We start from the raw sequence: 15419 nt of genomic DNA, 5'->3' as shown, positions 1-15419 counted from the left end.
CATGTAGGATTGAGAACACTTAATAATAAGAGCCTCAAACTGATAGTATGGAGAGGTGGTGGTCCCTTAGGAGAGGTGGTGGCACTCTTAGGTGGTGGGGACAAATGAGAGACTATTAGTCCATCACCCTGAGGAAAGATTAAGACTAAGTGGACTAGTAGGTTGTTACGAAGCTAGTTGGTTTTCTTAATTTACTCTTGTTTCATGCCTTGCTATCTCTCCTCTCTCTCCCCTCTGCTCTCCCTCCCTTCCCCTCCCCCTCTCTCTTTCTTGTGAACTCACTCACCCCACCATGAAGTCCTCACTGGAAGCCGATGTTACCACCACACCCTCAGACTTTGGGGAGCATAAGCCAATGGACCCTTTCTTAAAGACTACTGCCAGGCATTTTGTTATAACAAGGCAAAATGCACGGAGACTCCCCCCGAAGGGTCCTCTTAAGCTTCTGACACGAGAGAGGCAAGGGCTCCCCAGACCGTAGCACTTAGAAACAGGAAATAATACACCCTGTCGCATAAGGAGGAAGAGGTGAAAAGGTAACCAAGTCTTCACGTGTGACTCCAAGGAGGATTTATACTTATTGGACAGGGAATATGTTCGTGTTGTTGCCAGTGTGGTCCAGTTTGGGAATCCAGGCAAATGTACAGCCGAGTTTACCCAGCTTGAGCAGTATAGGAATGGGTTTAAATTCAGGTTCAATGTACATTGGGAAGGATTTTACCACCTGCACCAAGAAGGGAAACACCATGACCAGGCCCTTCCCATTTCTGATCAGCAATGAAGAAGAAGGTACTGATGGAGTCAGTCCCATCGCCTACCTGGGACTGTATGGACACAGGAACCTGCCAGAGGTGGTGACCACTGAGGCAAAGTTCATCTGTAAACATTCTGTCTCATACATTGAGGAAGAAGTAACGAGGGTTCCTGAAAATAGCAGCAATTAGCTTTTGATCCCACAGACAGAGAATCTAGGAGTTCTAGGGCCACAGGCAGTGTGGCAATAATACAGGACTGACTGACAGGAAGAAGAGATTTCTGTTCTAGAGAACACTGCTGACTATTTTTAAACTCAAGCTTATGGATGACACAGAATGGAACCTCCAATCCAAAAGATATCCAGATGGCCAAGGGCTTTAGAGAGGGCACAAAACCAGACTAACACTCCTGTGCTTATTGCCAGGCCTAATACGGATCTCCAGATATCAGACTCACCCATAGTTATAAGGTAAAGACCAGGGTGGCTCCCCTTGACATTGTGTACATGTTAGGTCATCTCAAGACCAAGACAGATAGGAATGGAAGAAAGCAATGTTAATATTGTTACGGATTGATGAAGAAAGGGCCACAAGGCACCTGTGTAGGCATTAGAAGTTTGTATGTGTGGGAGACCTCACACAGAATTCCAGGGTGATGCTGTGGCAGGTTCAGGATATAGCTGTTACCTTGTGCAGAAAAGCTGATATCAAGAGAAGAATCAAGGGAGTCAAGTGTGTAACCCCTAAAAGAGCCAGAGGAACTGATTTTGTTTTGGGGGAAGCACATTGAATACCAGAACCTATCAGGCATGTATACTACAACTGTAGCCACTTCATCAAGATGTGCAAGAAAGAGAGCTCACAGCTGGAGAGCACCATAGCACATGCCCAGTTGTCGAGGTCTCTGATGTACCCTATCTGGCCTTAGAGCATTACAGCATAAGCAGGCTTTTGCGGAGAATCAGGGACCTGCTTCAGGTAATGGAGTAGCACCTGGTGCATTATGGGAGGGAGTCATCAGGCTCTGGGCTGAGTCTGGCTACTCCTCTGCTAAGTGGAATGAAACAGCATCCATCTGGTGGTGAACTGCATTGCAAATACCAGAGGGATATGGAAACCCTGACCACTGCTCATTGTGATTGTGTCTGAGGTAGATGACCCTCACCTTCTGGCTGAGTTCTGTTGGAAAAGTTTGCCCTGGTACCTGGGTTTGCTTCACGAACCATGATCCCAAGCAGGACCAGTGTGAGGCCTCTGAGCAGAAAGAGATGACTCCCCTTGGGGGACATTCTGAAGGACCAAAAGACAGAAGCAGAAGCAGCTGGTGGAGAAAATTCGCCAGCAGCAGGAGGTGCTGAAGTCCATGCTCATCCCTTTTGAAGTGACAATCAGACCTCCCACTGAAGAACTCTTATGTGGATGCCTCTGCATCCTGCCACCCCTCTACCAGCACTGACCAAGAATGTTCTGAAAAGAATCCATTCTACCCAAGCTCCCACAACAACCAACAAAGGCTCATACCAGTGTCCCCAAGCCTTCTGTGCTGATATCCCAACTAAAGACCAGTACTTCAGGCTGATGCAGCCACCTGAGGTACCCATTCCCAAACCTAAAAATGCTTCTGTCAAGACTGTACCCTGGCCCACCCCTTTAGTGCAGGCCATCACTGCCTTTACTCAACTCCAAGGGCCTTCAGTGGAAGAGGACCTGGCAGACTTAAGAGAAGAGCTCAGAAAGATAAAGGGTTCCTGTGGAGGTGAGTGTGACCAGGGAGTGGTATACAGACCTTGCTATAGCCATGGGAATGTCGGGAATATGGGACCATGGAAGGTGAAGTCAAATGACATGTCCACAACCACTGGGAGGAGAATGCCAGAAGCCATTCTCACATAGATCTCAAAATTTCCTCCTTTCAGCCATCTTACATGCTCAAGCCTGCTTTTAGAAGAAAAAATACTAGCTTTCAGATTTGCCAAATAGCGAGTTGGTCAGTACATCCAGAGCTTACCTGAGTTGGTTAGAACAAACAGAGCTCACCTACAGTTAGGTTACGATAGCAATTTCTTTTCACTTCACCTCCTTGTGATCATTTTAGCTTGCCAGCTTCCTTGCAATCCATCCAGCTTTGTCATGAGATTCTGAGAGACAATTCTGAGAGACTATTTCCTAGAGACAATGTTTAGAGACAATGCTTGCCCTCTGAGAGACTGTTTCCTGGAGACAATGTTTGCCCCCTTCATACCCCTCCCTACATCCTGCTTGCTTTCCTTTATATTGCGGTGTGTAAGACAATGAAATTTGACAGCTTGATCAGAATCCTGTCTTGCTATCTGTCTCTTGTGTCTCTTGTGCCCCATTCTCTCCTAGGTGGTTCAGGGACCCAGTTGACTATCCTGCAGGTCAGGACAGGAGAAAGTAAATGATGGATGATGCTTGGTTGATACAGTCACCTCTGGAGTGCCAGAGGTCTGATAGGCTGAGGAAGGGCAAAGGAAGAAGAGTCTATGGTGCTCCAGCCTTGCTGGAGCCCCACACCTCCAACTATCTCCACAGGAGCCTGATCCCACCACCCCAAGTATCATGAATGCCATGCTCCAGTGTCCTTATGACTGCTTAGGTATTCCTGCCTCCGAGTTTCCCCATCTTGGTTTCTTTGAAGAATACTTGAAGTCATATAAGGCAGAGCTCCAGAATCTGCCTCATCTGCCAGAGCTGTGCTAAACTGCTGGCTATGGCCTTGGAGGATAACCCGTCGACATTCCAGATAAAGCTTAGTGAGTTAAGCTGAGGACTGTTATCCTGGCATTCCTGCAAAAGGGTGGGAGGAATCTGTGGTTCCATCTTGGGCTTGCTCAGTGTCCCGACCAGAGAGCGCTTAGGTAATGGTTTAGTGGCCTGGCCTCATCCCAGCTAGACCAAACCTGACTCTGTCCTTTGTAATGCTATTTCTATGTGTATAAATTAGCTTTGGGAATCCTCCAAACTGTAAAATGAGATCCATCTTGGCAGAACATATTGATGAGTCCGTGACAAGGTGCTTGGGTATATGAGTAGAAACTGGTGAGAAGACCGGGAAAAGGCAGGGGAAATTCAACATGGCAGGAGGGGAGGTGGATGGCAGAGACCCTCTGTGAAGGCCATACCTGTGCCTCCGTTATTCTCTGGGGTCAGCCCTAACACCGGTGGTGGAGATTTCAGGCTTCAGGGGTTTCTAGATGAAGGAGTCTCTTCTCCAGTCTCTTCTGCCTAGGTAAGTGTCCTCGTCACCATTCATTCCATTGCTACTAAGAGACACCATGACCGTGTCAACTCTTAGACAAGGTTTAACTGGGGCTGGCTTACAGTTTCAGAGGTTAGTCCATCATCAGCATGGTGGGGAGCATGGGGGCATGTGTGGTCCTGGAGCAGTAGTTGAGAGCTACAACCGTGATCCACAGGTGGAAAGAGTAACTCTTAAAAAACCCAGGTAAGGTTTTTTGAAAAACCCCAAAGCCTACAGTGACGCACTTCCTCCAACATGGCCACCCTTCCTAATCCTTCTAATCCCATTCAAGAGTCCCACTTCCTGGTGACTAATCATCCAAATATATAAGCCTATATATTCCAGCCATTTTCATTCTCACCACCACAGTGAGGTAGCACTGTTGGTAGACTTCTTCTAAAATTGCAATCCTGAAGGTAACATCTAGGAAGAGAACTTTTTGTATATTTCTGCACATGCTCAGTATGGGAGACTTTGGCCTCAAACTCTCTTATCTGTCTCACCACCTATAATTTGGCAAGCTTTGTTCTGCTCCCCACAACTACACTGATGGTCCCTAACATCTGATGGCCTGGTGTGGCTTTCCCCTTACACTGGTGTGAAGGTGACACACACTCACTAGAAGCTGAACTTTGAGCTTTGGATTTCAACCATTTCCTAGCTGGTGAAAGGTTGCAAGAACCTAAGTTAGGCTACATCTGTGAGTCACAGTTCTGTCAGCCAGGAGGGGAAGCAACTGATGGCCAAGCTGAGATGTTCTGTTGGTCCAGCATGCTTCAGGCATTACAACTTTCAGGATTTCCAACTTAGCAGAGTTTACAGAATGTAACCCCTGTAAGGGGATGCACATTCGTAATCTTAGATACTCACATGCAGCATGCCACTGTACACTAAACAGGAGGGAGATTGTGATGGACTTGGAAATCTAGCTCTCTTAGGGTTTTACTGCTGTGAGTAGACACCATGACTAAGGCAACTCTTATAAGGACAACATTTAATTGGGAGTGGATTACAGGTTCAGAGGTTCAGTCCATTATGATCAAGGTGATACATATGGCAGTGTCCAGGCTAGCAAGAGGCTGGAGAAGCTGAGAGTTCTATATTTCATCTGAAGGCTGCTAGCAGAATCTTGACTTCCAGGTAGTTAGGACGAGGGTCTTAAAGCCCACACCCACAGTGACATACTTATTTCAACAAGGCCACACCTACTTCAACAAGGCCACACCCACTCCAAGGCCATAGCTACTCAAACAAGGCTACACCTACTCAAACAAGGCCACATCTCCTAATAGTGCCACTCCCTGGATGAACATATACAAACCACCACACTAGTCATCTGCATTCTAAATATCCATCCCTATATCCACAGGTAAGTATGGCTCCCATCCCTCATCAAAGAACCTACTCTTTACACCAGACAGAGACCATTCAGAAAACCTCAATTGATCAAAACGCAAAGGAGAACTGAGCACAGGGCGCACTACACAAATGGCTTCATGGACATTACAACCTACCTGTAAAGCTCAGAGCAATGCAGATAAGTGGGGTATAATGGCTTTAAGAGTCAGAGGAGGCTTTAGCCAGGTAGATGCTGGTGTTAACAGTCTAGATAGTGGCTTCACCACCAACCGCATGGCCATGGCTGGAGCGCTGGCATGCAAAGCTGCACTATGTCTGGAGCAAAGACTTCAAGTACTATCTCCTGAGTACACACTTCTGGGGCCCAGTTACCAACTGGGGTCTCCTCATTGCTGCTATCAATGCCATGAAGAGACCTCCAGAGATCATCATTGGGCAGATGACTTTCACCCTCTATTGCTATTCTCTGATACTCAAGAGATTCGCCTACAAGACACAACCTAGAAACTGGCTTCTGTTTGCATGCCATGCAACAAAAGAAATAACTCAGCTCATTCAGGGCGGACGACTCATCAACTTTGAGATGAGTAAGTGGGTGTCTGCGTAGCAGTGCAAGGACCAGCTCTTGAAAGGGACAGTGCTCCAGCCACAGATCCTGTCAACATGAATAGTCTTGCTGAGGGGAAGACACAGAATGCTATCTTTAATGACCATGCCGACATTATTGAATAGCTGAGAGTCCCTAAAGCAACCCTCTGCTGTCTTATCAATGCTAAGCTTTGTCTTCACTAAGAATAGTTCAAAATATACAACTGATTTAATAATTTTGAGTGATGGTTTTATCTATAGCAATCTGTAGCAATCTGTATATTATCTAATAGATATTAATAGATAATATATTATCTATTGGGATTTGTGTAATAAAAAAAATCTCAGGGAACAAAATTTTATAGCTATAATACTTAAGTACTCAAAAACTTAACTTTTTATTTAATGGCTATAATATAACTCTCAGTTGGTCACATGTCTAGACATAATTTCCAGTGATAACAAGTATCAGTGTTTGTCATATGTAATTCAGATCTGTATCTTAATGGCAATAAATGGTTCAAATATTTGCTTAAAACAAAAGAGTCAGAGGACCAGAGAGTCTACTGTGAGTTCATGCGTTCTACCTATGACAGGAAGCTACAGTCATAAAACTCAACAACACAGCTTCCTAAACAAGACTGGAACAATGAGAATGTCAGCTGACATGCTAATGTAGAAATTCGGAAATACCATGTGACCCACCACTAGATGAGGAACCACCAGCAGATGGAAAATTAGTCTTCCCAAGGATGAGCTCCCTGATTGGCTATCCAACATCCCTGAAATCATAGGATACACAAAACAGTGAATGGGCTCAGCAAGTTGTATTTCTATCTGTGTATGTGTGTGTGTGTGTGTGTGTGTGTAATAACTGAAAAAGAGAAGGCCATGAATTTGAGTTTGAGAGGAAAGATGGAGAAGGACATAGGTTTGGTTGGAAGATGGATATAATGAGGAGAAATATGTAATTATACTTTGATCAAAAATTAAAATATTAATGTTTAATAATTTATGTGTGGGGGGTGGTGAGATGGTTCAGTGGTTAAGAGCACCAACTGATCTTCTGGAGATCATGAGTTCAAATCCTAGCAACCACATGGTGGCTCAGAACCATCTGTAATGAGAAACAAATAAAGAACCTATGAGCGGGGCCCGGAGCAAGAGGGAGAAAGGGGAAGGGGAAAATTATGTGTGTATCTGCAGAGGCCAGAACAGGGTGTCAGATCCTCAGGAGCTAGAATTATAGGCAGTTGGGAGCCATCAAGTATGGGACCAGGGGACAGAACTTGGAACCTCTGGAAGAGCACCAAGCACCCACAGTCACTGAGTGATTTCTCCAAACCCAGCATTGCTATGCTTTGGACTAACTTGGCTCTTTCTGCCCAGCACAATGCCTTTCAGAGACATCTGAGTTGTGACCTTGTCTCAATCCTTCAAGTAATTTTCTACTGTATGAATGCAAAACACAGTCACTGAAGGATAGTCATGTGGTTTCTAGGCTGAGTCATTATGGATTACGGAGTGGACACAAACACTTGTTTCTAGTTCTTAAGTGACATTTTCAGCTCTCTGAAGTAAATAATACAGGAGTAGGACGGTTAGCTCCTAGGGAAGGTGTATATTCACCTTTATAAGCAACTGTCAACTCCTTCTGCAAAGTGGCTCCCTCCCACCTCCCACCAGCGATGTACAAACGAGCCAGCCCAGCGGTTCTACGGTTCTACGTCCATCGAGGATTTAGAGCTTACCTCCCAGCTCTCCTAAGAAATGCTCGGTGGTGCTTTATTGGGATTTCCATTTGCATTAATATATTGCATAATGATATGACACATTTATGGTGTGTGTGTGTGTGTGTGTCCATCCTAGCTCACCTGTGGAGGTCAGAGGACAAATCTGTGGTGTGAGTTTTTTCCTGCCACCTGTGGGTAGTTTCCATAGAGGCTCGTGGGCAGGAGCCTTATCCACGGAGCCACCCCAGTGGCCCTCTCCTGTTCAACGTCTTTTATCTGCATTGCTTGTTCCTTGCTATTGGGTACAAATTCTTTGGAAATATGGGATTTGTCAATGTTTTCTCCAAACCATAGCTCTCTTCTCTCCTCTTTTCTCCTCTCCCCTCCCTTCTCCCACTTCCCTCCTCTCTCCCCCTCCCCTCATCTCTCTCCTCCCTCCCCTTCTCCCTGTGTTCTTCCCACACTCTCCTCCCTGACCGTTCCCTCTCCTCTGGATTATACTTTTGATGCTAGATCCAAGGTCATAAAATTTTCTCTTAGAGTTTCATGCATTTTCCAGTTCAATTGATGGTCTATTTTGAGTTGAGCATTGATTTATATTTCATGAAAAATTGTTCAATTTTATTACACTCTTTTCTGCATCAGTTGCATGATAATGTGCACTTTCTGTGTATTAAAGTGGTGAATTATCCTCAGTCATTCCTAATACTAAATAGCCTTGTATTCCTTAGATAAATTGTACTTGATTGTGACTTTACCACTCCTGGACACACACACACAGACATACACACACACACACACACACACACACACAGAGAGAGAGAGAGAGAGAGAGAGAGAGAGAGAGAGAGAGAGAGAAAGAGAGAGAGAGTAACAGACACACAGAGAGAGACAGAGAGGAGAGTTACCAGTGCTGTGTGTTTTCCTTGTATTGTTTGGAAAGACGAGGTCTTATCATGTAGTCCAGGTTGGTCTCACATACATGACCGTCCTACCTCAGCTCCTGAGTACTGAGGGTTCATGTATGTGCTACTACACACAACTGGCTCAATGACATTTTCCTTCTCTTTTGAGACAGGGTCTCTTTGTGTAGCACTGGTTGTCCTACAACTCCCTCTGTAGACCAGGCTAGCTTTGAACTCAGAAATCCATCAGCCTCTGCCTCCCAAGTGCTGGGATTAAAGGTGTGAACTACCATATTTTTTCTAAGTTAAGAAATATACTGCCTGAATTCACAAGGGATATGGTCTCTGGTTTATTTTCTCATTTGCGCAATGGGTAATGCTGCCCTTATAAAATAAGCTAGAATGTGTTTCCTCTTCTTTCTGTTTCTGCAGAGCACTGTATACAGAGGGGGGGGGGGATTTCTTCCTTCGATATTTGGCAGGCTTCAAAATTCATCAATTAGACCATCTGGATCTGAGTTTTTACAGTTTCTACTTGTAACTTCAAGTCGATGTACCAGCAAACTCCCTTGGCTCTCCTATCAACTGTGGGTCTGCTTGCTTGTGCTTATTAGATTACTGCTCTGTCTTACCTGGCTTTACCTGGACACAGCTGGTCACAGAACTTCTCACGACCTTTTCAGTGTCCAAAGGCTGTGGAGTGGTGCGTCTTGCCTTCTCTTGGCCTTGTTACTGGCAATTCATGTTTATTTTGAGGGTCCATCTCAATGCCAATTTGCTTGATTCTTTAAAAAAAAAGCTCTACTCTACTTAGCCAACTTTTCTGTCTTCTTGTTTATTTGTTTTGTTTTTCAATTTTGTTAATTTATGCTATTCTTCTCTTGGAAGATAAGGACATACTGTACACACACACACACACACACACACACACACACACACACACACACACACCTGGAAGGCCTAGAACTCACTTTGTGATGAGGTTGGTTGGCCTTGAACTCACAGAGATCAGCTTTCTTTGCCCTTCCCAGTGCAGTGATTGAAAGCATGGGCCACCATGGCTGGCTGTGTTTATTCTGTGACTCTATTTCTTTCTTCTATTTCTCTGCTCTCTGGGTGCACAGGACAGAAATAAATACAAGGAATCTTCCTTAAATGCTCTCTTCCTTATCTTTTGAGACAAAGTCTCTCGCTAACCTGGGGGCTTTTTGGTTCAGACAGGCTGGCTGGCCAGTGAGATGTGGGGAGCCACCTATTTTGGCCTCTGACCCCTAGTGATGGATACCTGGCTTTTAAATGGGTGCTAGGGTCAGGGTTCTGGACTCAAGTCCTCATGTTAGTACAACAGGCACTTTACTAGCTGAGCCACTTCCAGGCGCTTGATTCTGTGCTTGTATGTGTGTGTGTGTGTGTGTTAGTGTGTGTGTATGTATGTTTGTATGTATGTGTATGTACGTGTGTATGTATGTGTGTATATGAGTGTGTGTATGTGTGTATGTATATGTGTGGGGGTGTGTGCTTGTGTTTGTGCCTGTCTGTCTGAATATGAATTTGAGCATGTGTGTGCAGTACCTGAGGTGGTCAGAAGATCCCCCAGAATTAAGAGTGACAAGCAGTTGTGAGTCCCCTGATGTGGGTGCTAGGAACTGAACTGAGGTCCTCTGCAGTGTCTAACGGATGAGCCATCTTTCCAGGCTCCACTGTTATGGTGGGAGCTAGGGTGTGGCTCGCACCTTTATCTTTTCTCCTAATGCAGACATCTAACACTGAAGGGTTCTCTCTGGACGCTCAGCAGCTGCAGCACACAGCTCCTGGAATGCGTTTTCCATTTTATTCAGTCAACATGGTCTCCGATACTCCCTGAGACATCCTTTTTGTTCTTTGGACATCCGTGGGTTCCTTGGAAGTTTGTTTTTTTAATTTTTCAGCTCCAGAGATGATCTTTCCTGAAAAAATTCTGTTTCTAATTTAATTTTGCTTCATTTGGATTTATCTACACTTGTTTTATGAAGCAACATTTGGCCTCTCTTGTTATGTGTTCAATAGGTACTTGAAAAGATGACACTGCTGTGTGGGGTGTTCTAGGAATGTCAATCAGCTGAGCCGTACCACTGCATTTCAGCTCACTGGCTCACGGCTGAGAACAGCACATCAAAGTCTCCTGTTGGTTCTTCAGGTTGTGCTGCACAGGCTTGGAAGCTCTTGCTTTTCAGTGTGTATAGATGTACACTGTATGACAACAATAGAATTGTTATCTTTTCTTGGAGAATAGATATTTTACCTCTATGTAATGACACTCTGTCTCCCTGGTAATATTTTGTGTGCTAACATATACTTTGATATCATTGTGGCTTTCTTTAAAATTACTGTTTGTGCCATATATATATATATATATATATATGTAATTCTCCATTTTATTTCTAACCTATTTATAGGATCAGGTTTGTGGTGTCATGTGACAGCATGCAGTAGGCTATTTTTGTTTTGTTTTGTTTACTTTTTTACTTTTTTACCATTCTGTTTGATGATAAGACCCAAGAACTGAAGATGTCACATGCTTTGGACACGGGACTTGGAGAAGTTAAGCTGGTATTGACCTGGAAGCTTTCTCCTTGCTGACTAGAGTTCATTGTACCAGGAGTGAAGAAAAGCTCTCCATGGTCTTACAGAGTCACGAACTCTCAGAGTTACAGCAACACCTAACCTGGCAAGACATGCCTATGGGTACAGCGTGTCGTGAATATTATTGGAGTAACCAACCACTCCACGGAAGGAAACTTAAGCCTGGTACTGAAAATCTGACTAGAACCCTAGGACTGGGGAGCTCAAAGACCCAGGGGTAACGTCCTTCTTCTTACAGGGCTGACCTCTTTGCTTTGCTTTCGTTAAATGGACACTGTATCACGCTGTCTTCTAAATATGTATCTTTATACTCATAGATTTCTGCAGCTTTCTGTCTGTCCTTGGAGTGTGTTTCTGTGCCGTGAGCAGTTAATACAAAGATTCACAACAGGTCCAAGTGCAGAGACTGGGTGTCTGGGATGCCATCAGGCACCAATGGAACATCTGTATCACAGCCCTTGTGCCAAGGCTCAGGAGACATTGCAGAAGTGAAGGGAGAAAGGTTGGAAGAGACAGAGGAAACACAGCTACAAGTATCTCCCTAGCATCAATGGGGGAGGGGCACATGAGCTTCAATGCCCCCCTCCCATTCCCTGCAAGGACACAAGTAGGAGAGAGGACATAGGGGAGGGGCCAGGCAGAATTGAGGAATGGGGATGAATATAAGCAAAAGTGTATGCATTGTGTTAAATTATCAAAGCCTATATAAAATATAATAATAACGATAACAACAACAACAATAATAGTAAAGTAAACATGAAGACATAGGTCAGTTGTTCAGAGAGTGTCCTGGGTGTGGCAGAGCGAGTTTGGTCCCCAGTGCCCACGTACTCAGGCGGCTCACAACTGCCTGTAACTCCAGTGCCAGAGGACCTGATGCCTCTGCCCTCCACCAGCACCTGTACTCTGTGCACATACTCCACACAGACACATACACCTAATTAGAAATAAATAAATCTAAAAACCCCATTATGACAATCTGTGCCATAGATAATTTATATAATCTCTGTGTTAGATAATTTATATAATTTATATTTAAAGTATTTGTGTGCTGGTGTGCATGTATGTGCGCTTGCCCCCCTCCCCTCTCTGTATGTGCGTGTATGCATGTGTGTGCACTCACTTCTGCCCTCCCCCCTCTCTCTGTATGTGCGTGTGTGCACACGAACATCCACATTTGGTTTTAAGCTATCATTCTACAATCTGTTTTCTGTTCATTCACTCATTCTCTTTGGTTGCTGTTCCTGCTCCTGTTTTCTATCTTCTTTTGAATTATATAAATTATTGCTTTTTTTTTTTTAGCATTTTGTGTTAATTCATCTAACTTTCCTTCTTATTTCTTTGTAACATGTAGCAAAACCTCTGGGGGGATTATACAATAGAAGTTTTCATCGCTTGTTTAGTGCATGTGAAGTTTTACTCTGTGTATTTCTCTTAATTGCTTTCTCAGTTTACAATGTATCTACACTGTATCTACAGTGTATCTTTTTAAGTACTCTGCATACAGATGCTAAGCACCAATAATATAGGAGGCTGTGCTGCTTTAATATGTCAGGCATCATTTTCTCTCCCCAGTCAGCTGCCATTTCCATCCTGTATCCCCTATACTTGTCTCTGTCTGATATTATTTCCTTCCTGTTGATGACACTTTAGCAGCTCTTCCCTGGTGGGTCTCCTGACAGCCTGGTCTCCTTGGATGTCATCTGCTCTTAGTGTCATTCCTGAAGGACATTTTCATTGGATGTAGCATTTAGGATTGGCAGTTTTCCTTTGACACTTAAAAAAAAAAATGCTGTGCCGCATCTAGAATCTTCTGTGGTTTCTGGTGAGAACTCCACACTGCTTTTCAGATCAGTCCCACGTGGCTAGTCTTGGATTCCAGGTATAGGTTCATCCTAAAGCTATGATATGAGAGTCTATGGGGTGCCATCAAACTTGGGGAACAATAAGCCCAGAAACTCACAGTCAAATTTTGGGTCATTTTACTCTTCCCAAGAGTTCTGCCCAGTACTTTGGTTCCCAATACCCCCTTTTTCATTCTTTTGTTTAAATAGTTGGCTCCTTGTTTATTCTACTCTGCCTTATACCTCCTATGCTGACATCTGTATTTGGGGCCAAGCAGTATGGAAACAGAGAGGGTGAGAAAACCATCAGGGATCCAGAAGAGGCTCCTGTTTGTCAGCAGCCTGTGTATCCCCACAGCTCCTGTGACTACTGTGGCCGCCACAGCAGACAAATGCCTTCTTGGTGGGAAGAAATGGGATGGGAATAAGAACACTCAGGCCTCACCTCATTGCACCCAAGCATCAGGAGACCCTGTTGTGTTAGAAAGCCTTTCTGTCCTTGGAACCCGCTTCTGGGTCTGCGTCTGCTCTGAGTCTAGGACAGGAAAACCTGGAGAGCAAACGAAGCTGAATCCAATGCTGGGGCTTCCAAAAGAGATACCTCCTCGATCAGGCGTGTTAATTGCTTTCTGCAGACCTTAAAGAGCTGGGCCACACATTTGGCCAGGTCTAGAGCCATGTTCAATGCGACGGATGTAATGGATACCAAGGAAGAACTGGCTATGCCTCACCGAACCCTCAACACATTTTTATAAAGAGCCTCTATAAAAGACCCATGGGAATCAAAGGGTGGGGGAAATCAAAGAATTGATGAGCCTGGTATTGGGGACTTTGAAGGCCTTATTGAATGGATGACTTTGCCAGTAGTTACAGGAGATTCTTAGGAAACATATTTCTGGTGGCTTTCGGTCTAAGAGATGGACAGATAAGTCAAGCATTCTTGCCTTTCCATGGCATTTCTGTGACAATGTTGTTTGAGCTAACAATTTATAATACATCACTAGTAAGCATCCACCATAAAACATCTATGAACACATCAGTTCGCTGGATGTATAACCTCAGATCTAGGTTAGGTTTGGACCCTGTGAGGTGTGTGGCATTGCTTCAACTACTTACATTTTGGGGTCTTTGTACAGGAACATATCAAGAATAGTTAATGCTGAGCAGGGTATAGTGGCACACACTTTTAGTCTGACAGTTTGGGAGGTAGTTGCTGGAGGTTAAGGAGTTCAGAGTCATCCTTGGCTACATCATGAGTTTGAGGAAGCCAGCCTGTGCTACATGAGACCTTTCCTCAAAAAGAATCAAACAAACAGCAAGAATAGTTAATTTCTAAAATATAGATGCATCAATGTATTTTAATATCTTGGATGCCTTCCACGAGACTAAACTTTTGCAGACCTCACAGATGAGTTAATACTATGCCATGAGATCATCCAAGACAATGTACTTAACCTGTTAGCTTCCCTTGCACTCAGCCTGTTTAAATGTAACCTGCCGTTAAGAGAGTGATGCGATCAACTTTACTGTGCCTTGGATTTCCTGTGCAATCAACCTTTACAACCTACGCTAATGCATACTTTAATCTTACATTAGGTACTCTTCCAAGCCCCGATCCAGAATAATTTACATGTGCTGCTGTGTGTTGTGGTAATAATTTGCTTAATGCAGACAACAGGTTAAAAGCAACTCTAAACAAATGTCCCATAAATGTTGGGAGCAACATGTGGATATAAGTTTCTTTACCAAATTGCACTTCTCCCCAGGATATGTTCTTTTATGAATTCATAGATAACAGTTGTGAAAGTATTGTATCACACTGATTGTATTTATGAGATTTCTTTTGAGTATGTGTTCTGTTATATGTTCAAAGATGAAAAAAATAAGTTGATAATGTCTGTTGGTTGTTTTGAGAATAATCCTGGGTCAGTTGGGATTAGTAAAGTAACTTCTTTCCTTGTAAAAATCTTCTGAGGCATTTTGAAAAGCAAGAGCTCAGGCCTCATTCATCTCCTGTTCTATGCTTTATGTACTGTTCAGTGAATACAGCACAAAGCTGTCTGTTAAGGACAGGCAACCAGACTCACACTGACAGGCAAAAAGGACATTAGGCATACACAACAGGTGATACAGATGGACCAAGAGCAAGCTCGACAGATGGAAGACACGGGGAAAATTAAAATTTGGGCTCCTTCTTGGTAAACTATTCCAAGATATTTGTCTCTCTTTCCTGTCCGCCCTCTCTCTCCCTCTTTCTCTCCTTCCTTCTTCCTCCTCCTCCTCCTCCATTCCTTAATGGATATCAACACACTTCCTTCAAGTTCTGTCTATATTGGGATATTTTACCTGTC

General features: G+C 44.0%; 1 protein-coding gene and 1 pseudogene across 2 annotated transcripts in view; one reads left to right on the top strand and one right to left on the bottom strand.

Moving 5' to 3' along the window:
• Npas2 (neuronal PAS domain protein 2) overlaps nt 1-15419 on the bottom strand; it is a 184506-nt gene that overhangs the window by 83368 nt on the left and 85719 nt on the right. The gene's annotated exons all lie outside the window — the stretch shown is intronic.
• Nucleotides 5656-5983, top strand: LOC127692717 (mitochondrial pyruvate carrier 1-like; annotated as a pseudogene).

This window comes from Apodemus sylvaticus, chromosome 9 (genome assembly GCF_947179515.1).
Source record: "Apodemus sylvaticus chromosome 9, mApoSyl1.1, whole genome shotgun sequence".
Classification (NCBI taxonomy): domain Eukaryota; kingdom Metazoa; phylum Chordata; class Mammalia; order Rodentia; family Muridae; genus Apodemus; species Apodemus sylvaticus.
Note: the sequence above shows the minus strand (reverse complement) of the source record. Positions and strands in the feature narration are given on the sequence as shown.